This window comes from Heteronotia binoei, chromosome 5 (genome assembly GCF_032191835.1).
Source record: "Heteronotia binoei isolate CCM8104 ecotype False Entrance Well chromosome 5, APGP_CSIRO_Hbin_v1, whole genome shotgun sequence".
NCBI lineage: Eukaryota > Metazoa > Chordata > Lepidosauria > Squamata > Gekkonidae > Heteronotia > Heteronotia binoei.
In genome coordinates, this window is record NC_083227.1 from 84,793,619 (window position 1) to 84,816,279 (window position 22,661).

Below are 22,661 nucleotides of genomic sequence, written 5' to 3' on the forward strand. Positions count from 1 at the left end.
CAGGATCAGATGAACCAGTTCGGAATGAACCACAGATCAGCCGTATTCAGCATGAATCACAATTTCTGGTTTAGTTCATGCCCATCCTTAGTTTTGAGTCTGATCATTATCTCAGCCTTTGTATGTCCTCAGTAGCTTGACATAAAGCACTGTTGTAGCTACTGTGTAGCTACATTGTAGCTACATTGTCTGTTTAGAGATATACCTTTCAGTTTTACATAGAAATGTCACACAAATCAGGGATGCTGCAAACATCAATACTAGTATGATCACCCATGAATTTACTTTGCTCAATTCTCTCAATTAGATGTTAGGTGAGCTCCTAATCTGATCACCTCAATGGTTGTTACTGAGGCCTGTGCTGAGCAGCTTTATGCTGGTGCAGCGGCCTATACAAAAACTACAATTCCCCTAAAGCCTTTACATAAAAACTGAATAGCATGGGGGATAAGACCAAGCCTTGTGGAACTCTCACACTGATTTCAGCTGGTCTCCAAGAGCAACCCTTAAGGAACAAGTTAAACCAATCCAAAGCATATGCCTTAATCCTAACAAGATGATATAGTCCAAAGTATTAAAGGCTACTGAAACAACCAGTAAGAGCATTAAAGAGGCACAGCCCTTGTCTACATTCAGACATAGATCAACAACTAAGGTCACATCTGTTTGGCAACCACTCTATCATCTTGCCCAGAAAGGACAAATCAGAGACCAAGCAGTAATTAAGCACATAATTCTTCTCTAGAGATTTCTTTTTAAAGTAATGGACAGATGATAACCTGTTTTCATGACCAACAAAAGTTGCCTGGGGTCAGTGACCGGTTTCTGATGGGCATCATGGCTTTACTAGTTTATGATGGACATAAGGGACTTACAGTTTTTTCAGTAACCAGGATAGAAAAGGATCTAGCCTACAAGTGGTAGCCTTCATAGATCCCAGGATCCTGTTGATATTTTTGATGGTAATGGGAACAAAATTATTTGTAAGTGGACCAGGTGGTATACTGTGCATTTCTAAATTTTCACCAATGTCAGTAAGAGATATTGAAGACACACAAAGTCTCCTAAATAGCAAGTTTCTATGCAATCCCCCCCCCCTTTGAACTCTGTCTCTTTTAAGTTTGGAAGTGGTGGCAGCTGCTGTGAACAAGCACTATAAACAGTAACCTGACAGCACTTCCTTCTGTATTTTTTGATGCTGGTAAAGTATAACTTCATAATTTTTTAGCATTTGAGCCTATTAACACTGTTACACCCTGGTATTAGGTGTATCACCTAACAACAGAAATAACAGGATGGTGTAATAATGCCATTTAAAAAAAAAAAGGTCACCATGGTAAGCTGTTTGGATCGTGGTTGACAACTGGAACTATGTTATGCAAAATGTCTCACTTCAGATGTAACCACCCCTTTAAAATTGAAGAGGGTGGTAGACAATGCTCCCTCTAATTTCTACCACCGCCACATTCGTTGTTTGTCTGCCAGCTCGTGGTGGTGACCACCTTCCATGCCCCACCACAGATAGAAGAAGCAGGGAGGGGAGAAAGCCTGGTGTGTGTGTGCCTAGGGCCCCCCAGGCTCAAGCCAGAACCCCCCCAACTGCTGACTTCACTTGCTGACTTCACTAGGTTTGCCAGATCCGCTGTGTGAGCGGCAAAGCGCAGTGCCACAGGGCACCACCACGGGGGAGGGGGGGGCAGGCAGCAAGTCTGCCTGGGGCACCATGAACCCTAGGGGCAGCCCTGAGCATAACCATGTAATGCTGATGCATCCACATTTGTTTGGACATACCCAAGCAACTTGGCAACCAGCTCCCTGCTTGCAACCAGCAAGCAGATTGTGAACTGAACCAGAGGGTGCACAAGAACATTCACAGATCTTAACATTGAACAATCTTGCTGTCTGAAGCTTCCCTGCACTGTAATGAAGAGGCTTCAAGCCCTCAGCAATTTATGCTATGCCAAATTAGTATTGCATATGAACAGGAGCTCAAAAAGTACCCTTCTTTCCCTTTTACACTCTGGCTTTCCCTTTAGGAAGCTAATGGTATGAACTTCATGGTGCATGCTGTTTCCAGGCCTTATGAGCCCTGTGGGCTAGCTAGACTGAGACTTATGTGGGGAGGTCTTTCTCCTTTGGTTATTGCAAGCACTGAATCTAGGTTTGCCAGATCCAGGTTGAAAAACACCTGGAGATTTGGGAAGTAGAGCCTGAGGATGGCAGGGTTTGGAGAGGGGAGGGACTTCAATGAGGTATAAATGCCTTAGACTCCACCTTCCAAAGTGGTCATTTTCTCCAGATGAACTAATCTCTGTTGTCTGGAGATCAGTTGTAGTCTTGTGGGAGGTACCACCTGAAGGTTGGCAACCCTAGTTGAAACAGCCGTCCCCAGCCCCCAGTATTTGGACCACCTGGGGCTATCTCCAAGGTGCTGCCTTTTTCCTTTGACAGATAAAGATCACTTGCTATTACTGAGTGTTCTTACTCCTACATAGCCTCCAGTGAAACCAAGGAACCCTACTGGGCCAATGAAGCAGTTTGGCTAAAACAGTGTTGATTAATGTTTTGTTTATCCCTCCCCCCTAAAAGATAAATAAGTCCAGTCCACCAGTGCCAGACAGCTTTATTATAGTTGGGGCTGTCTGATGGATGGAAATGGTATATGGGGACTAACATGATGGATGTTGAACACCATAGAGACCTCCTTGAGGAAATACACTGATATGAACCAAGACAAAATCTTTGCTAAAGTAAATCCTTCGTCTCTGTTTTTACAATATCACTGTTGTTCTTAACAGCTGTGGTGTTCAATAGTACAAACAGAATTAATTTTGGTCTAAGGAAAGAATACTTTAATCCAATGCCATTTTTTTTAAAGATGGAAGGAATGTACTTACCTTTTGTGCAGGCGAGCAGCCAAGGAGTTAACAGTGTTCTGTTTGTTCTCTTGCACTAGTCAACCAACCAGTTTCCTGGCTTTTTCACAGTCAACAGTCCCCCTAATGCATCATAGAGTATAGCTGTGATGCGCCTTCTTAACAGAGAAATATGGAGATATCAAGTAACCCCTTTGATAACATATTGTATTTTCCCCCTCTCTCTTTTGAAAGTCCCCAGCGGATTGTAATGCAGATTTATATGTGCCATAGAAAAATCTATTAACTACCCTGCCTCTTCCCTTCTCCCTTTCCTATAACAGAGCAACAATGTTGGAGTTTTAGTTTGACCTTTGATCTGGTTGAGTCAAAAAGATATGAAAGCTGACAATAAATCCAAACATGGCACTCTGGGGAACCAGATAAGAAAAACATCTCCTCTCCCCAAATCAATGCTTTTAAACATTCAGTAGGGGAATGCAAACAAGACAATGTTTTTAAAAGGGGGGTGGAACACAGACTGGCATTTGAAGAGCTTATCCCACTGGGAGGATCAGAAATGGCAACTACAATGGAACAAGTCAGTGGGAAAACATGCTGTAGTAATTGATGCTTGTCCACACTCTCTAGTTATAACACCCTTCCAAAATAATAAATGCAGAACCTTGAAAATATGTGTTTGCAAAATGCCAAGAAATGATGATTATTGGCCTAGAACTTCTCTGAATTCCAGGTGTAATTCTACAGTTCTCAGACTCTGTATTCCCAAGCATATATTCCTGGGAAGAACAGCGCTAAACAGAAAGGACTGCATATTAATAGGAACTCAAGAAGCATCCTTCTTTCCCCTTTACAGTACAGCATCCACTTTGAGAAGCTAAAGGCCTTAGCTGTTTCCAGATCTTATTAGCCCCATCGGCTAGCAAGAGGGAGACTCACTCAAGGAGGTCTTTTTCTTTTGGTTATTGCAAGAAGTGGCCAATGCATACATTATGGAGTACAGAAGCTGGGCCTAAGGTCTCCATTCCCCACCCTGTATAGCAGTCAAACATGAGTTTTCAGTTTTCACATGTGTGGTATGGAGAGCCAGTTTGGTGTAGTGGTTAAGTGTGCGGACTCTTATCTGGGAGAACCGGGTTTGATTCCCCACTCCTCCACTTGCATCTGCTAGCATGGCCTTGGGTCAGCCATAGCTCTGGCAGAGGTTGTCCTTGAAAGGGCAGCTGCTGTGAGAGCCCTCTCCAGCCCCACCCACCTCACAGGGTGTCTGTTGTGGGGGAGGAAGGTAAAGGAGATTGTGAGCCGCTCTGAGACTCTTCGGAGTGGAGGGCGGGATATAAATCCAATATCTTCTTCTTCTATCTTCTGGTACCCAGTTCAGATCAGGAACACGGCATGTATGCAAAAGAGCCTTCAGGCTTACCCCCTCCCACATCCCATTTTGCTAACCTTAAACCAGGAGTGTCCGAATCAGGCCCCTGGAGAGCTCCTATCAGACCCACGAGCAACTCACTGTCATCTGCTTCCTTCTCCCTCTCTTGCTTCCTTCTGCATCACAACTTGCTTTGCCAGGCTTGCTCAATCACACAGGAGCTACAGAGAAAAGCTCCTCCCTTGGAGAGGAAGTGGGGGAAGGAGAGCTTGCTTTGCCAGGCTCTCTCAATTGCACAGCATAGCTACTGAGCCAAGCCTCTCTTCCTTCTGTTGGCTAAAGCTCAACAAGTCAGTGAAGTGGATTAGGCTGAGTGTGTGTGTTTGTCTGTGTCCTTTATAAAGTTTATATTTCTGCTACCTGGCATCACATTTTATTACACATATGGCCCAGCCTGACGAGGTCAAGATCTGGCCCTCCTAACAAATGAGTTCAACACCCCTGCCTTAAACAGTTCTGGGAGTACCATCTGGCTGGTTGAGGAAGCCTACATGTTTTCTAGGATAGATATGGATTTCCCCAGTGGAGCAAATAGTGCCCCAGAAGGACAAAGATCCTTTTCTATGTGCAGTACAACTGGAATTAATTACAACACATGTGGGAAGTGAAGAACTGTTACACAGAGTGGTTATCCTGTACACAAACCAAGTACTTTGTGATGTGTGAATTGAGTAGCCAAAGTTTGGATAGGTTGAATTAGGGTTGCCAATTCCAGGTTGGGAAATTCCTGGAGCTTTGAGTATAGAACCTGAGGAGGGGCAGGACCTCAGCAGATTATAATGCCATAGAGGCCACCCCTCCATAGGAACTCTGTAGTCTAGAGTTCAGTTGTAATTCCAGAAGATCTCCAGACACCCTCCCCCAACCTGGAGATTTACAAGCCTAGGTTAAATGCTCCCTTGCAGAGGACCTCATTAGTCCCTGTGGGATTTGTTGAGGTGACACTACCCCCAATCCTCCTTCTACTCATCCCCAGATTGTTTTGGACAGAGTCCAAAAAAGACACTCCTTTGTTGCCATGATAGGTACCTGTAGATGAATTGATGAGAGGGTCCTGTTTGTTCCACTGAAACCTGTGGGCTGTTGTGTTTCTCAGCCCAATTTAAGGAACACACAGAGAGATCCTGGAAAAAGAGAAATAACTAGAAGCTTTATTAATAAAAAAAATAATGTACCAGTACTGGTAGGGAGAGATCTGAGCCCATAAGGCACAAAAGGACCTCAGGACATCCCAGCTCCCCGGTGAGACAAAGGATTACAGAAAGTTTTGTACCAGTTGTGATGCATGAATACATTAAACATTCGAACAGACATTATTGGATACAAAATAAGGCCTCATGGTTTTGGCACATTTCCATTTGCAGATCTTAATTTGGGGTGGGCTTGGTGAAATCAGATCTTGTTTACCTATCCAGGAGTGATGCTCTGATACTCTAGAAGGGGAACTAAAGTACCCTGGTTTCCTGTTTTCCTCCTTCTGATCTCTGGGCCATTTGGTGATAGTTCAATGTTAAATCAGGCTCTTCCCTATTGGAATGTGCCAGGAGAGCAGATTAATAACAATACCAGGGTTCTGGAAGGCCCTTCTCCCATCCTACTGCTAGCCTAAATTGCCCTGTGCTCTGGAAAAGATACCATCTTTATTGAGTTGCTTAGAAACCTCAGCACCTTTGTCAACTATGAAATGCACTTTCAGTTCCTTTAGCCAGGGTAAGATTAAAACCAATGCTTTCTTTAAAAAGCTAAATATTCTATCCTATATGGATTCTTTACTGTTCTACTCACATGCATTGCTACTTATTCTACTACTACAAATCAGATTGTCATAGCTGATATCTAGGTAGTGATAGGAAATATCAGAGTGAAATATCAGGATGTGCTGGATCTGTATCTCATACTCTTCTTCTAATCATGACAGTTTTAGATTATTACTCTAGTCCTCAAGTCTTCCTATGCTGCAGCAGTCTGCCTGGAACTGCACATGAGAGTCTCAGTACATTCACATATGGAACTCACGAGGTTAGGGAGGTGGGAAGACAACTGAAGTTCAGTCAAGGTGGCTGAGTTCAAAAAGTTTGAGAAACACTGACTTGTTCAGACATGCATAATTTACTACTGGTTTCAGGAAGAAGGAATGTGCGTATGACTCAGGAAAGCCAGTGACCCATGAGAACGGATTCTTTGTGATTTTCTCAGCTCAGCCACAAATCCACTTATGGTACAATTATAAGATCTCTTTCCAGGGAGCAAGCCCCATTGAATTGACCAGTTTAGGACTGCACTGTTAGAGCTTCAGGCATTTCCACTATTTCTCAGTCTCAGTTTCTTTCACGCCCAGTACAGAAGAGATGATAGTAGATAGGGTGACCATAATGTCTGAAGGCCAGCCAGGGACACTGGGGGGAGGGTGGTGTGTGCGCGCGCGCGGAGCGCGCGCCTGCTGCCGGAAACAGGAAGCGACGTCACTTCCGGTGACGTCACTTCCGGTGATGTCATGCCACCACCGGAAACAGGAAGTGGCATCACTTCCTGTGACATCATTTCCCCCGCGTCACCTGCCGGAAACAGGAAGTGACTTCACAGCACTTCCTGTGACGTCCCCAAAAATCCCCCAAATATCACCGCCGGAAACAATTTTGTTCTCAAATCCTGTATATACTTCATCAGTATATGGGATAAGGCACTTTCTCAACTGTGCTGCATAATGCAGCCTATTTATTTTGTCCTGTTGGCTCTGTTGGCTCTATCTGCGCCACCTTCATCACTTTCGGGGTGTGGATCCCCCAGTGGGGTGGTCTCCCGACTCCCTCCGCTGACTGTTTCTGATAGCCCTGCGCCCCCTCTTTCATTTGATATGTGTCCCGTGCGGGTGCCACCCTCCCGCCGGGAGATGCCGCAAAATGAGCCCCCTTGAGGCTTATGGCGGCAGGGCTCGGGGGAAGCGAGCTAGACTGCTGTTCTTTTGAGGGGTTATAGAGTGTTTCGAGCCCGTCCCTGTGGCATCGGTCCCATCGTTGTGGGACCCAGGGGGCCGGCGCAGCGGCACACCGAAGCAGCCTGTCACTAATAACACAGGTCGAGATGCAGGACAGGAACCTGGAAGTGACCGACAGGCTGCTTCAGCGTGCCGCTGCGCCGGCCCCCTGGGCCCCACAATGATGGGACCGATGCCACAGGGACGGGCTCGAAACACTCTATAACCCCTCAAAAGAACAGCAGTCTAGCTCGCTTCCCCCGAGCCCTGCCGCCATAAGCCTCAAGGGGGCTCATTTTGCGGCATCTCCCGGCGGGAGGGTGGCACCCGCACGGGACACATATCAAATGAAAGAGGGGGCGCAGGGCTATCAGAAACAGCCGGCGGAGGGAGTCGGGAGACCACTCCACTGGGGGATCCACACCCCGAAAGTGATGAAGGTGGCGCAGATAGAGCCAACAGGACAAAATAAATAGGCTGATTTATGCAGCACAGTTGAGAAAGTGCCTTATCCCATATACTGATGAAGTAAATACAGGATCTGAGAACAAAATTGCACTAGAAGACACAAACACAAAGCTCCCTTACACTGAATCAGTGCTTGGGTCCACCAAAGTCAGTATTGTCACATAAGAGAAGCCCTGTTGGATCAGGCCAGTGGCCCATCCAGTCCAACACTCTGCGTCACATAAGAACATAAGAGAAGCCCTGTTGGATCAGGCCAGTGGCCCATCCAGTCCAACACTCTATGTCACATAAGAACATAAGAGAAGCCCTGTTGGATCAGGCCAGTGGCCCATCCAGTCCAACTCTCTGCGTCACATAAGAACATAAGAGAAGCCCTGTTGGATCAGGCCAGTGGCCCATCCAGTCCAACACTCTGTGTCACATAAGAACATAAGAGAAGCCCTGTTGGATCAGGCCAGTGGCCCATCCAGTCCAACACTCTGCGTCACATAAGAACATAAGAGAAGCCCTGTTGGATGAGGCCAGTGGCCCATCCAGTCCAACACTCTATGTCACATAAGAACATAAGAGAAGCCCTGTTGGATCAGGCCAGTGGCCCATCCAGTCCAACTCTCTGCGTCACATAAGAACATAAGAGAAGCCCTGTTGGATCAGGCCAGTGGCCCATCCAGTCCAACACTCTGTGTCACATAAGAACATAAGAGAAGCCCTGTTGGATGAGGCCAGTGGCCCATCCAGTCCAACACTCTGCGTCACATAAGAACATAAGAGAAGCCCTGTTGGATCAGGCCAGTGGCCCATCCAGTCCAACACTCTGTGTCACACTTAAGAACATAAGAGAAGCCCTGTTGGATCAGGCCAGTGGCCCATCCAGTCCAACACTCTGCGTCACATAAGAACATAAGAGAAGCCCTGTTGGATCAGGCCAGTGGCCCATCCAGTCCAACACTCTGCGTCACATAAGAACATAAGAGAAGCCCTGTTGGATCAGGCCAGTGGCCCATCCAGTCCAACACTCTGTGTCACACTTAAGAACATAAGAGAAGCCCTGTTGGATCAGGCCAGTGGCCCATCCAGTCCAACACTCTGCGTCACATAAGAACATAAGAGAAGCCCTGTTGGATCAGGCCAGTGGCCCATCCAGTCCAACACTCTGTGTCACATAAGAACATAAGGAAGGAAGGAAGGAAGGAAGGAAGGAAGGAAGGAAGGAAGGAAGGAAGGAAGGAAGGAAGGAAGGAAGGAAGGAAGGAAGAAAGGAAGGAAGGAAGGGAGGGAGGGAGGGAGGGAGGGAGGGAGAAAAGGGAGGGAGGGAAGAAGGGAAGAAAGAAAGGAAGGAGGGAAGGAAGGAAGGAAGGAAGGAAGGAAGGAAGGAGGGAGGAAGGAAGGAAGGAGGGAAGGAAGAAAGAAAGGAAGGAAGGAGGGAGGGAAGAAAGGAAGGCCACCCCCAACCGCCAGCCCCCCCCGCTATCGGCCCCCTTACCTGCGGCAGCGAGTCCAGCGGCGGCGGCAGCGGCGGCGAGTGCGGCGGCGGCGGAGAGGCCTTTCCGATGCCCTCCCGGGCCTCCGCCAGCACGGGGGGGGGGGGTGGTAGAGGCCGGGGAAGCGTCGGAAAGGCCCGCGGGGGTCGCTGGAGGGCCTCCAGCGACCCCCGCGGGCCTTTCCGACGCCCTCCCGGGCGAAGGAGGACGGCGGGTGGGAGTTCCCAGCCCCGGGAAGCGTCGGAAAGGCCCGCGGGGGTCGCTGGAGGGCCTCCAGCGACCCCCGCGGGCCTTTCCGACGCCCTCCCAGGCAGAGGAGGACAGCGGGTGGGAGTTCCCAGCCCCGGGAAGCGTCGGAAAGGCCCGCGGGGGTCGCTGGAGGCCCTCCAGCGACCCCCGCGGGCCTTTCCGACGCCCTCCCGGGCAGAGGAGGACGGTGGGTGGGAGTTCCCAGCCCCGGGAAGCGTCGGAAAGGCCCGCGGGGTCGCTGGAGGCCCTCCAGCGACCCCCGCGGGCCTTTCCGACGCCCTCCCGGGCAGAGGAGGACGGCGGGTGGGAGTTCCCAGCCCCGGGAAGCGTCGGAAAGGCCCGCGGGGGTCGCTGGAGGCCCTCCAGCGACCCCCGCGGGCCTTTCCGACGCCCTCCCGGGCAGAGGAGGACGGGGGCTGGGAGTTCCCAGCCCCGGGAAGCGTCGGAAAGGCCCGCGGGGGTCGCTGGAGGCCCTCCAGCGACCCCTGCGGGCCTTTCCGACGCCCTCCCGGGCAGAGGAGGACGGCGGGTGGGAGTTCCCAGCCCCGGGAAGCGTCGGAAAGGCCCGCGGGGGTCGCTGGAGGCCCTCCAGCGACCCCCGCGGGCCTTTCCGACGCCCTCCCGGGCAGAGGAGGACGGCGGGTGGGAGTTCCCAGCCCCGGGAAGCGTCGGAAAGGCCCGCGGGGGTCGCTGGAGGCCCTCCAGCGACCCCCGCGGGCCTTTCCGACGCCCTCCCGGGCAGAGGAGGACGGCGGGTGGGAGTTCCCAGCCCCGGGAAGCGTCGGAAAGGCCCGCGGGGGTCGCTGGAGGCCCTCCAGCGACCCCCGCGGGCCTTTCCGACGCCCTCCCGGGCGAAGGAGGACGGGGGGGGTGGGAGTTCCCAGCCCCGGGAAGCGTCGGAAAGGCCCGCGGGGGTCGCTGGAGGGCCTCCAGCGACCCCCGCGGGCCTTTCCGACGCCCTCCCGCGCCTCCGCCGCCACCGCCGGGCCCCGTGTGCGGGCGGGGAAGGCGGCGAGGGAGGGAGGGTGCGTCCCTGCGCGTGCGCAGGGCGATCTGCGCACGCGCAGGGTCGCTCCCTCCCTCACTCGCCGCCTTCCCCGCCCGGGCGCGCGGCCCCCGGCTCTCTGGCTGGCTAAACCGGGACCTCTTAATGGTCCCGGTATACCCAGCCCGGGAGCCGGGAATTGGGGGCCAGAACCGGGAAAGTCCCGGGAGACCGGGACGGTCTGGCCACCCTAATAGTAGATTAGTTTAGAACTTCTTGTAACAATTACAAAAATAATTTATGTGGAGTACCCTGAATACTTGAAAGTGTGCTGCATCAAGTAATGCTACTGCTCTGCCTTCCCATCACTTGCCCTTCCTGCATGTTACTGTAGAGATATTACTTGCTTGTGCTGGAAATAGATTAAGTAAGAAGTTGAACATTTCCTAAGGCTTTTGTTTAAGTGGGATTTTTCTGGCTGAGTACAGGGAATTTTTTTGTGATTCAAGTTATGTATCTGTATCTTGGTTCTGTTTTGAATCCATCTTGAGACATTAGGAGGAAGTTCAATAAACTCTTATTTGTTTGCACTTTTAAAAGTTCATCAGAAGAGTTTAAAGTTTTTTAATTACATCATTTTCCCCCACTAGGGGGAGCATGAACTCTCTCTTATACAATTAAAAGAAGGCAAGGTTTGGAACAAAAAGTATTCTCTAGTTTATATTTATTTGTTAGACCACAGAAGCGTATGAAATATTTGCAACATTTATTTACTTATGGTTCTCTTTGTTTTCAGACTATATGGCTTTGTACATGTGTGTGGTGTGAAGTTATAGTTGTACACACATGCACATATCACACTTTTAAACGTGCAAAATTGCAATGTTACAGCTCCAGTTGCCCTCCAGAGACTTGCCGGCCAAGCCCAAGTTCAGCCATGTTTTCATTAGAGCAATCCTAACTGAGCAAATACAGAGTTCAGATAGGAAAAACTGAGGGTTCAATGCTTCATTTCTGACTCAGAACAAACTCCCATTTTCTCAAATGAAGTCATTTCCTTGTGACTCGTCTGGGAATATTCTCAGATAATGGTTTGCAGAAATTTTGTCAACAAAGATGTTATCCCTCTAAAACGGCTCCAGTCCACTTAGCAGAGGCCTATTTTTTTAAAAAAAAAACACCCACACCTCATTGCATTCTGTTTTAAAGCAAACAAATGTTTCCCATGCAGTTTTCCCCTTTATTTCCCATGATCTTATCTCATACTGCTACTACTACTTAGCACTTGCTATTCTAGAGTTACTATAGAAGCCTGTCATTCTCATATTGTATTGTGTTTACTGAAGCTCACATTCTCATACAGATTGTGCTGACAGTTGTTGCCTTTATCAGCTTGCCCAAAGTCCACATTTGGAGGGAAATGTGGCCCTGAACTGCGGATTTAAGTATTCACAATTTGTGGCATACTTGACTATTAGATAAAAGATAGCATAGATATGCCCTTCTCCAGAAGCACTTTTGTGCATGAAAACATTACATTAATGGATATAATTTGACTGATAAGCCTGTTATGGGAGTGTACTCACCTCATTTTATTTAGACACACAATCTTTTTTGTAGAAAAGCCCAGTGTGAACTCATTTGCATATTAGGCCACACCCCTGATACCAAGCCAAGTAGAACTGCATTCCTGTGCATTCCTTCTAAAAGAAAAAACCTCTGCTCACAAATACTCTAGAAACTGGTATGATGTGTTTGTAACAGAAGCCAGCAGTGTGCAATACTGACTGGCTGAAAACCAACTAGGGTTGCCAATGCCAACCTCCAGCTGTTGTCTGGAGAGCTCCCTGAATTACAACTTATCTCCAGACTACTGAGATTTATCCCTTGGAGAAAAATGACTGCTTTGGAAGGTGAACTCTATGGCATAACACCCCACAGAGATCCCTCCCCCCTGAAACACTTGTCAGGCTCCCCCGAATCGTCAGGAATTTCCCAACCCAGAGTTGCCAACCCTAAGTATACCTCTAACCCATCACCTATAGAAAATAATGTTTAAAATATTTTAAACCTTCTGCTTTTATATTTTAAAGATATATGTATATTTAATTGAATAAATATTAAAATGTTTTTAAAAGGTAAATGTAGTATCATGAACAATAGGACACATCTGTTTTACTTCAACTTAAGGGGGTTTTATTTAGCTCTCTGATCCATTTTCTCTCTGACTGAGCCTTCTTTCAGTTGGCCTCTCAGTCAGCTTGCTCAGTCACTCATCTCCATACAGGATCCCTCAGGGCCAAAATTAAAGGACATGCAAAGCAGAAACTTGCCCCCAGAAGCAACCAGTCTAGCACAGTGGACAGGGCAAGACAGATCCACAATCAGTATTCAGTTGATTAGCCAATATGCTGGTGTCAGCTGACAGGACACCACCCAGCCTTACCAGCTCCAGAAATGCAAGTCCCTCCTTTCTCCTTCATGAAGACAACAGCCAGCCAGGACAACCCTCTTATACCACTGGCAAGGCTGTGAGTAGTAGATAGGGGTGCATTATCTTCATCAAGCCGCATTCCAAAGTGACAGCTGCCCCTCCCACACACACCAGCGCACACAAAAATGAATGCCGTATGTTTTCCTATGGGGGAGTGATGCAACAGTCCCCGATGGGAAGCTAGGGATCCGCCCACCCAAGGAATGCCAGATGTTTCCTAAGGGGGGGAAAGGGGGGTCAGCCACTGGTGTATCAGGCTTCATATTGTTTGGGGAAAGCGTGTTTTGCAACACATACGTTATTTAGAGAATTGTGGAGATGCAACAGTTCTAAGCGGACATCGTTTGGAGAGGAGACATACCCAATGGATAAAATGATGGCTTTAAAACCGAACACAGCTAACCTTATACGTGTAACATGTCCCTTTAACAGCAGGTTGCATCAGGTTGCGTGTCAATACAACTCATGCTCTTTAACTTGCTCATTAATGATCTGGAGTTGGGAGTAAACAGCGAAGTGGCCAAGTTTGCAGATGACACTAAATTGTTCAGGGTGGTGAGAACCAGAGAGGATTGTGAGGCACTCCAAAGGGATCTGTTGAGGCTGGGTGAGTGGGCGTCAACGTGGCAGATGAAGTTCAATGTGGCCAAGTGCAAAGTAATGCACATCAGGGCCAAGAATCCCGGCTACAAATACAAGTTGATGGGGTGTGAACTGGCAGAAACTGACCAAGAGAGAGATCTTGGGGTCATGATAGATAACTCACTGAAAAATGTCAAGACAGTGTGTGATTGCAAAAAAAAAGGCCAACGCCATGCTGGGAATTATTAGGAAGGGGATTGAAAACAAAGCAGCCAGTATTATAATGCCCCCCTGTATAAATCGATGGTGCGGGCTCATTTGAAACACTGTGTACAGTTCTGGTCACCGCACCTCAAAAAGATAGCATTGGAAAAAAGTGTAGAAAAGGGCAACTAGAATGATTAAAGGTTTGGAACACTTTCCCTATGAAGAAAGGTTAAAACGCTTAGGGTTCTTTAGCTTGGAGAAACGCCGACTGCGGGGTGACATGATAGAGGTTCACAAGATTATGCATGGGATGGAGAAAGTAGAGAAAGAAGTACTTTTCTCCCTTTCTCACAATACAAGAACTCGTGAGCATTCGATGAAATTGCTGATCAGTCAGGTTAAAATGAATAAAAGGAAATACTTCTTCACCCAAAGGGTGATTAACATGTGGAATTCACCGCCGCAGGAGGTGGTGGAGGCTACAAGCATAGCCAGCTTCAAGAGGGGATTGGATAAAAATATGGAGCAGAGGTCCATCAGTGGCTATTAGCCACAGTTTATATATATGTGTGTATGTATGTATGTATGTATATGTGTGTGTATGTATATATATACACACACATATATTAGTCACTGTGTGACACAGAGTGTTGGATTGGATGGGCCATAGGCCTGATCCAACATGGCTTCTCTTATGTTCTCAGTGTGTTTTACGGGGGAAACTGTTGCAAAGACATGCATGACTAGTTCTGCAACCCATTCTAATAACACTGCCCTATTAATTATTAATTGCAACCGCCTATAGTTTCTTATTAACATTAAAGTCTATTTTTCTAGCATCTTCGGCAGCTTGTTCTCAGACGATTATGAAAATTGTTTTGTTCTTTGCAAGCACTCAGGGAGGTTGCCAGTCTTCAGACTGGAGAATCTAACTCTGGCAGCCAAAACAAAAAAGCATAAACTTGCAAAAAGAGTTCTCACAGGACCGTGTCTGGGAAAGTGATTTTTTCCAAGGGAGCTTCGGAACACAGGTTTAAGAAAAACAAACAAGGTACAGGATTTCAGTTTCATGATGTTTTGATAACTGCCTTCTAAGTTGATCGGTCTTATATATTGCTATTTGTGAGACAAAAGTATTTGACCCGCAAATGGTCCTAAAAGGTCAGGTGCTCTATGTCAGTGGTTTTATGGGTGGGAAGTGCAGAAATGTATATATCTCAAATGTAGTCCGGCACTCACCTGTGTTAGACTACCATCAACAAGAATCTTAACAAATTATGGATATTATTAAAGCTGTCACAGCTTAGACCGGACAAGATAAACAGAGAGAACTGGGGAAAATACGATCTCATGACACGGTCAAGCTGCAATATATTTTCTGAGCGCTCCTGACCAGATATATTAAGGAGGGTGAAGAATCATCTTTAATGCAACAAAACTTTTAAGATCCACTGTTCGCATACAACTGAATAACTTTCATCATCATGGCATCCCAGCTCAATGATGATCAAGGTGAGAAATTTTGGTGAGGGGTTGTGTGGATATAGAACTACTATCAGATAGACATTTAACAAGTATTTTATTCTGGTTCCAGATTATCTCAATGATGATTTGTGTATGGAATTGCAGGAGTTAGAATCAGTAGCCATTAGCAGCATTATTGAATTGAATCAATATACTATTAACGACATAGGTAAATAAAATTTTACAGGTTTTTTTTTAATGAGACAAACAAGCTGTAAAGATGTTAATGTAAAATTTTCTGAATTAATTCAATCTGGGTTTTTTTTAACAGAGGTTATTTTGGATGAGGAAGATCAAACAGCACAACAACACACCCAGGCAGCCACTGTGTTTAAGGAGCTTGGTAAGAATATTAATTAATCAGCTCTATGGTATTTTAATGGTTGGGTTTTTTAGAAGTGCCTTGTTTGCCAAACAGATCTGTGTGTGTGTGAGAGAGAGAGAGAGAGAGAGTCAGAGAGAGAGAGAATCACTTTTACAATGTATGGGTTTCAAAATCAATATTGCACATCTCTGTAATGCGGTAGCTTTTGCATTTTATATAGGCTTATATAGGCTGCATAGGCTTTTTAGGGGATTACTAGAATTTGAACGTTACAGTAAAGGTTTGTGTATAAAAGATTTTAGCACTTAAAAGATGCTTAGTTTTTACAACATTGTAATGCTGGCATGAGACTTGTAGAAGGTTTTATCAACAGATTTTAGGGGGGGGGGGTTGAATAACTTTTTGACACACCTTAATACTCTGTGAAAAAGGTCCATTCATAGAAAGGAGCCCAACTCTCCAACACTTCCTGCATAGGTTCAACATTTAGAACCACTGTCATGATGTCTATTTCAGCCGTTTCAGATATTTTCTATAGTTGGGGATTCCAACTTTTTCCACTATTTGGCAAAATTATCCCAACATTAATTACCATATGTATTATCAACTGGTTACAATTCTTGTTGGGGTTTTTTGTGTGGAGTCATATTTAACAAAAATAATTTAGTTTTAAACAGTTTAATCATCTTTTAAAACTTTCTGTACAAGTTTAATGTACTTTTGTCCAATACAATTGCACAGTTTTACATGATCACAGCACATTTTTTGATCTACATCTATGTATGTTTATTTTCTAGAAGCTGTACCTGGAACATCACAAGCTGCAATGCTGTTGCAGGGTGATGGTGCACCTCAAAAGAAACGCTCTGTGTCTACCTACAGCCAGAAGGGGCATAAGCCTAAAAAGAGAAAAACCGACAGTGCAAGAACCAACGAGGGGGCGTAATAAGCGACGGCGATCAACCTAAAAAGTGGATGGAATTGACTGAATCTCTTTTCAAACTCACTCAACAATTGAAAGAGAAAGATAATCTTATTAAGAAAGCTAAGGAGGCTCGTGATCTTGTCTCCAACAAGATCTCCAAGCTGTTTGACAACTATGAGACCGAATTGATTAAAAATTATGCAAAGTACCCAGCTTGTGCTGATCGCGCTATACAGTATGGGGGGGCTCTGCCCAACAATGTCTCTGAAGGGGTAAGGAGCTCTCCAGACCTGATGTCTGTTCAAGCTGATGAGGTGGGGGGAGAGGAAGATGGGGTAGCATGCTCTGCTATCACCAATGGGGTTGCGGAGGGAGCAGTAGAAAGATGTGCAACCTCTCCATCATCTCCTGAAGTCTCCACCAGCCCCGATGGTGTGGAGGAGGTAAAGGCGGTGCTGGTGGTTCCAAATGCCTCCCCACAACCTCCCGAAGTCTACGTGGAATGTGTGAGGGGGTGGCAGAGGCCCTATGAAAGATTTAGGTCTTTGGTAACCAGCGAGGAATTTCGCTTTGTAAATTTAGAACATGTGCGCTCCTTTGCACAGGCCTTGGAGGTGCTAACAAGGGGGTTCCAGGATGTTCTGGATGAGATTAATGGTGGCATAGATGAGGGAGATTTTGTTCAAATGTGCCTACGGGAGGAAGGTCTACAAAACCCATTGTTTTCATTTAAGAAAAAGAAGGACCATCTCAACGCGGATGAGTTTCTGGAGTTTGTGGTAAATATGCTGCAAAGCAATAGAGAAATATTAGGGTTTGTAGAATCTTTCGGGATCAAGTGCCGTGTTCTACTGGAGAAAGTTTTCCTTCCAGACGTTTCGTTCTCAGCTGCAGAGAACATCCTCAGTGGCGTTGCAGCCGGAGCAGGCGCTCAGACCTTCTTGGCTGCTGTGCATTGAGCGAGGCCAGGGCTGCTGGAGAGCTGCTATTTCTAGGCTGGAGGGGGTGTGATGAAAGGGCAATTGGTTTGTGGATGTGCCCATTGTTTGGTGGGGCTTCCTGGAAGGGTAGTGATAAGGAAACTGGCTGTTGAATGTGACCATTGTTCCGTGTTAATTGCTGGGAGGGGGTTGAAGATAAGGAAGATGGTTGTTGACTGTGCTGATTGTTCTGTGGAATTTGCTGGTTGTTCTGAGACTTTCTGCAATTTATAGTCTGTAGGGTGTTTTGCAGAGCTGGGTACCAAGATTGGTGGATGAAAATGCCTTCTTCCTTTCTGTTAAAATTGTGCTGGTGTTTGTAAATCTCAATAGCTTCTCTGTTCAGGCGGGTATGATAATGTGAGACTGTAGAAAGGACTTCAGTTTTTTCAAAGTGGATGATGTGGTCTCCTTCTTGAAGTGCATGTTCAGCTACAGCTGATTTTTCTGGCTGAAACAAGCGACAGTGTCTCTTGTGTTCGGTGAGACGGGTGTTTGGGTAGTGCCAATGTAGACTGCACCACAGGAGCAGGGTATTTTGTAGACTCCAGGGGTTGAAAGTGGATCTCTCATATCTTTGGCCGAGCGCAGCATGTGGCGGATCTGTTGTGTGGGCTTGAAGACTGTCTGGGTTCCTGTCCTGCATCTCGACCTGTGTTATTAGTGGAACCCGTGTTATTAGTGGAACCCGCACGGGACACATATCAAATGAAAGAGGGGGCGCAGGGCTATCAGAAACAGCTGGCAGAGGGAGTCGGGAGACCACCCCACTGGGGGATCCACACCCCGAAAGTGATGAAGGTGGCGCAGATAGAGCCAACAGAGCAAACAGGACAAAATAAATAGGCTGCATTATGCAGCACAGTTGAGAAAGTGCCTTATCCCATATACTGGTGAAGTAAATACAGGATCTGAGAACAAAATTGCACCAGAAGACACAAACACAAAGCTCCCTTACACTGAATCAGTGCTTGGGTCCACCAAAGTCAGTATTCTCTACTCCAGGGGTGGCCAGAGGGAGGGAGGGAAGGAAGGAAGGAAGGAAGGAAGGAGGGAGGGAGGAAGGAGGGAGGTAGGGAAGGAAGGAAGGGAGGAGGGAGGGAAGGAAGGAAGAAAGGAAGGAAGGAAGGAGGGAGGGAGGAAGGAGGGAGGGAGGGAGGGAAGGAAGGAAGGAAGGAAGGAAGGAGGGAGGGAAGGAAGGGAGGAGGGAGGGAGGGAAGGGAGGGAAGGAGGGAGGGAAGGAGGGAAGGAAGAAAGGGAGGAGGGAGGGAGGGAAGGAAGGAAGGAAGAAAGGAAGGAAGGAAGCAGGGAGGGAGGGAAGGAGGGAAGGAAGGAAGAAAGGAAGGAAGGAGGGAGGGAGGAGGGAGGGAAGGAAGGGAGGAGGGAGGGAGGGAAGGAGGGAAGGAAGAAAGGAAGGAAGGGAGGGAAGGAGGGAAGGAAGGAAGGAGGGAGGGAGGGAGGAAGGAGGGAGGGAGGGAAGGAAGGGAGGAGGGAGGGAAGGAAGAAAGGAAGGAGGGAGGGAGGGAAGGAAGGAGGGAAGGAAGGGAGGAGGGAGGGAGGGAAGGAGGGAGGGAAGGAAGGAAGGAAGTGCCGCCCCCTCCTGCCAGCCGCCCCCCCCGCTTTCGGCCCCCTCCCTCCCTGCCTGCCCTGCTTACCTGCTTCCAGGGCGGGTGGAGGCCCGCACACGGGGCCCGGCGGCGGAGAGGCCGGTGCTGGTCGCTGGAGGGCCTCCAGCGACCAGCGGCGACCTCTCCGCCGCCTCCCCGGCCTCCTCCTGCTGTGTAGGGCCCGCGCACGGGGCCCGGTGGCGGTCGTGGAGGCCGGGGAGGTGGCGGAGAGGCCGGCGCTGGTCGCTGGAGAGCCTCCAGCGACCAGCGCCGGCCTCTCCGCCGCTTCCCCGGCCTCCGCCACCGCCGCCGGGCACCGCGTGCGCAGGGACGCTCCCTCACTCACTCGCCGCCTTCCCCGCCCGCGCGCGGGGCCCGGCGGCTCTCTGGCTGGCTAAACCGGGACCTCTAATGGTCCCGGTATAGCCAGCCCGGGAGCCGGGAATAGGGGGCCAGAACCGGGACTTTCCCGGGTGCCCGGGACGGTCTGGCCACCCTAGTTTCCAGCTTCAGGCTGGGAATTCCTGAAGATCTGGGAGTGGAGCTTGGGGAGAACAGGGACCTCAGTGGCATATAATGCCATAGAGTCCACCCTCTAAAACATCCATTTTCTGTAGGGGAACTGATCTCTGCAGTCTGAAGACAAGCTGTAATTCCAGGAGATCCCCATGTCCCACCTGAAGGTTGGCATCCCTAAATGAGCAGGCCAGGGAATGTATAGCTGCTGCTGCTCAGAGCACTAAGAAGCAGATGTGGGAAAGGGGGAGGACCCTGATGTTGCTATCTCCTCCCCTCTTCTCCCTGAGGCCAAGTGGGCCTTCTAGCAGTAGGGGCAGCTGTGATGAACAGGCAAGTATTGGAGCAGGGGCAGGAGGAGTCCCACATTGGGTCAGATGCATCACAAATAGGATTGCCAACCTCCAGGTGGTGGCTAGAGATCTCCTATTATTACAATTGATCTCCAGATAACAGAGATCTGACTACTTGGAGAAAATAGCCATTTGGAGGTTGGCCTTTAGAGCATTATGCCCCAAACCCTAACTCCTCCAGAGAGTCAGTTTGGTATAGTGATTAAGTGTGTGGACTCTTATCTGGGAAAACCAGGTTAGATTCCCCACTCCTCCACTTGCACCTGCTGGAATGGCCTTGGGTCAGCCATAGCTCTGGCAGAGGTTGTCCTTGAAAGGGAGCTGCTGTGAGAGCCCTCTCAACCCCACCCACCACACAGGGTATCTGTTGTGGGGGGAGAAGACATGGGAGTTTGTAAGCCACTCTGAGTCTCTGATTCAGAGAGAAGGGTGTATAAATCTGCAGTTCTTCTTCTCCTCCTCCACCTTCAGAATCTCCAGGTGTTTTCTAATCACAAAAGAGATGGGGAACTGGACTTGTGATTCAGAAGAAAGAAAAGCCTAAAAATTTATTCCTAAAAATCTGATTGGTCTGTGTTTTCTATTACAGAATAGCTGTTCAGGTCAGGAGAGCAGATGAGACCTAATGAAAACAATCAGTAGTACATTACAGCTCCCTAGTCTTTTTGCAGCATTGCCATGGACCTGGTTGACAGACAAGGAGAGACTGAATGGATTGGGACAGACGACTGAAAGGCTTAGGACAGATAATGGTCCTACAAAACCTTTGCCTCTAAAATGGGATTTAACTCTCCCCCCCGCACACATACACACCATTAGCAATTAGAACAACATGAACTGGAGGGAACTCTTAAACCTTCCCCAAACCATAGTACTTCAGGTGCTTTAACCTCCCAGCCACAAGGCGCTCCTTTTCCCCTGTCCTGCCAGTGTGTTAAAAAAGGAGAAAAAACAAGCAAAAATCAAGTATGGTCAGCAATGCCAAAATAAATGCAGACATTTATTTTATTTTGGTTTTTTCACTGAAATAGAAATGCCATAGGTTCATCTGGTCTAAGGTTTTCTGGTTAGCAACTGACATTCCTCTCCTAGGTATCTGGCATATCAGCCTGACAAATCATATATATTATTTTTGTTGCATTAACCTCTTTAGAAAAAAAAGAAAAAGAAAACCCTTTTTGTGTGGTCAGCGAAGAAGGTTATTTTTGTTCCATGGTTGGCTGCTGTTAATACCACCCAAGTTCTTAGTGCAGAGTTCAGTCTTTGGTCTTGGTGCAGTTCTATATTTTTCTTCACAGTCCTGTATAAGACTGACTTGTTTCAATCAGTTCCCAGTCCAAAAAGCCAGCAGAATGAACAAAATTCAATAAATAATTGCCCCACAGTGTCCACAATATTGGCACAAGTGGTAGGTCTGTGTAAATCACACATGCAGTTCAGAGGACTACATCTATTCTGTCTTGAATATCATGTTATATTGATATCCTGCCCTTTTTCCAATGACTCTGGGTAGTATACAGTTTAGATCTACAACAGTCCTGTGAGGTGGACTAACTAAAAGACCATGATGAAAAGATACATAACAGTTATCAGAACTTGAGCATTCAAAGCACTTCACATACAGCATTATAGTGCCCCAGATGAGATCTGGACATCTGTGAGCATATCTCCAGCATATTTTTTGTTAAATAGCGAGAAGGGTGATTGGGAACAGGCCAGGGTATAGAGGAAGGGGAGTTAACTCCCCCCCCCACACACACACAGTTTGAGTATCCTCAAATACAGCTCCCCCCTCCCCGCAAGCACACAGACACACTTACTTGCCCTACTGGCATACAAGCAACATTGCCAGAAAATTGTGCTTTGTCTGGCTCAGATCTCTGGAAGGATTGCTGAATGATGCCACATGTACCTTAGAAATTGCCTCATGACCCACAAGAATCTCTCAGATCAAAGAAGAGTGCCCTCCTTAGCAGAACATCTGTGCACCATTAAAGGACTTAGTGGTCAGCCCACAGCTGAAATACTGGCTGGAGATGTCTGGATGAGAAGTGTGAAGGGGTTTGTGGGAAGAGAGAAGTGGATAGCTTGAAGTGCTCTTTGCAGTCAGTGCTGATCCCCCTTCCTTTAAAAAAAGAATACTCAATATCTTCATTTGCTTGTTGAAAAGATAGGTTAGGTCCTCTCCCTGAGAACATTTGCAGTGAGGGGACTGAATGTGTGTGATTCTTCTTTTCAAGTATGTGTTTTAGTGCCTGGATTTCCCTGAAATAAACATGGATATTTTGCATAGGTATCTCATTAGAGGGATAGAAATTTCCCCAGAACTGGTCTGGATAGGTGTACTGTCCCCCCCTCTTTGGTCATTTTATGGTCATTGTCATTGAAGGTTGGACTAGATGACCCTGGAAGTCCCTTCCAACTCTATGATTCTATTATTCAAACTAATTTATTGCCACAGATACATTATTTTCTCATAAATGTAAAAGTAAATCCACACAACTGAACCCATTCACTGTTTCTCGTGGCTAGCCTAGCCGTCTATCTACATTCCTATCATCTCTCCCTTTTGGCACAATGCAATAAATTTACTGAAGTAAAGCACAGTTGTCACCAGGGACTGGCATATTATTCCCTATACCTCCCTGGTAGTTTGCTAAGGAAGCAACTTCTGGCCTGCTCT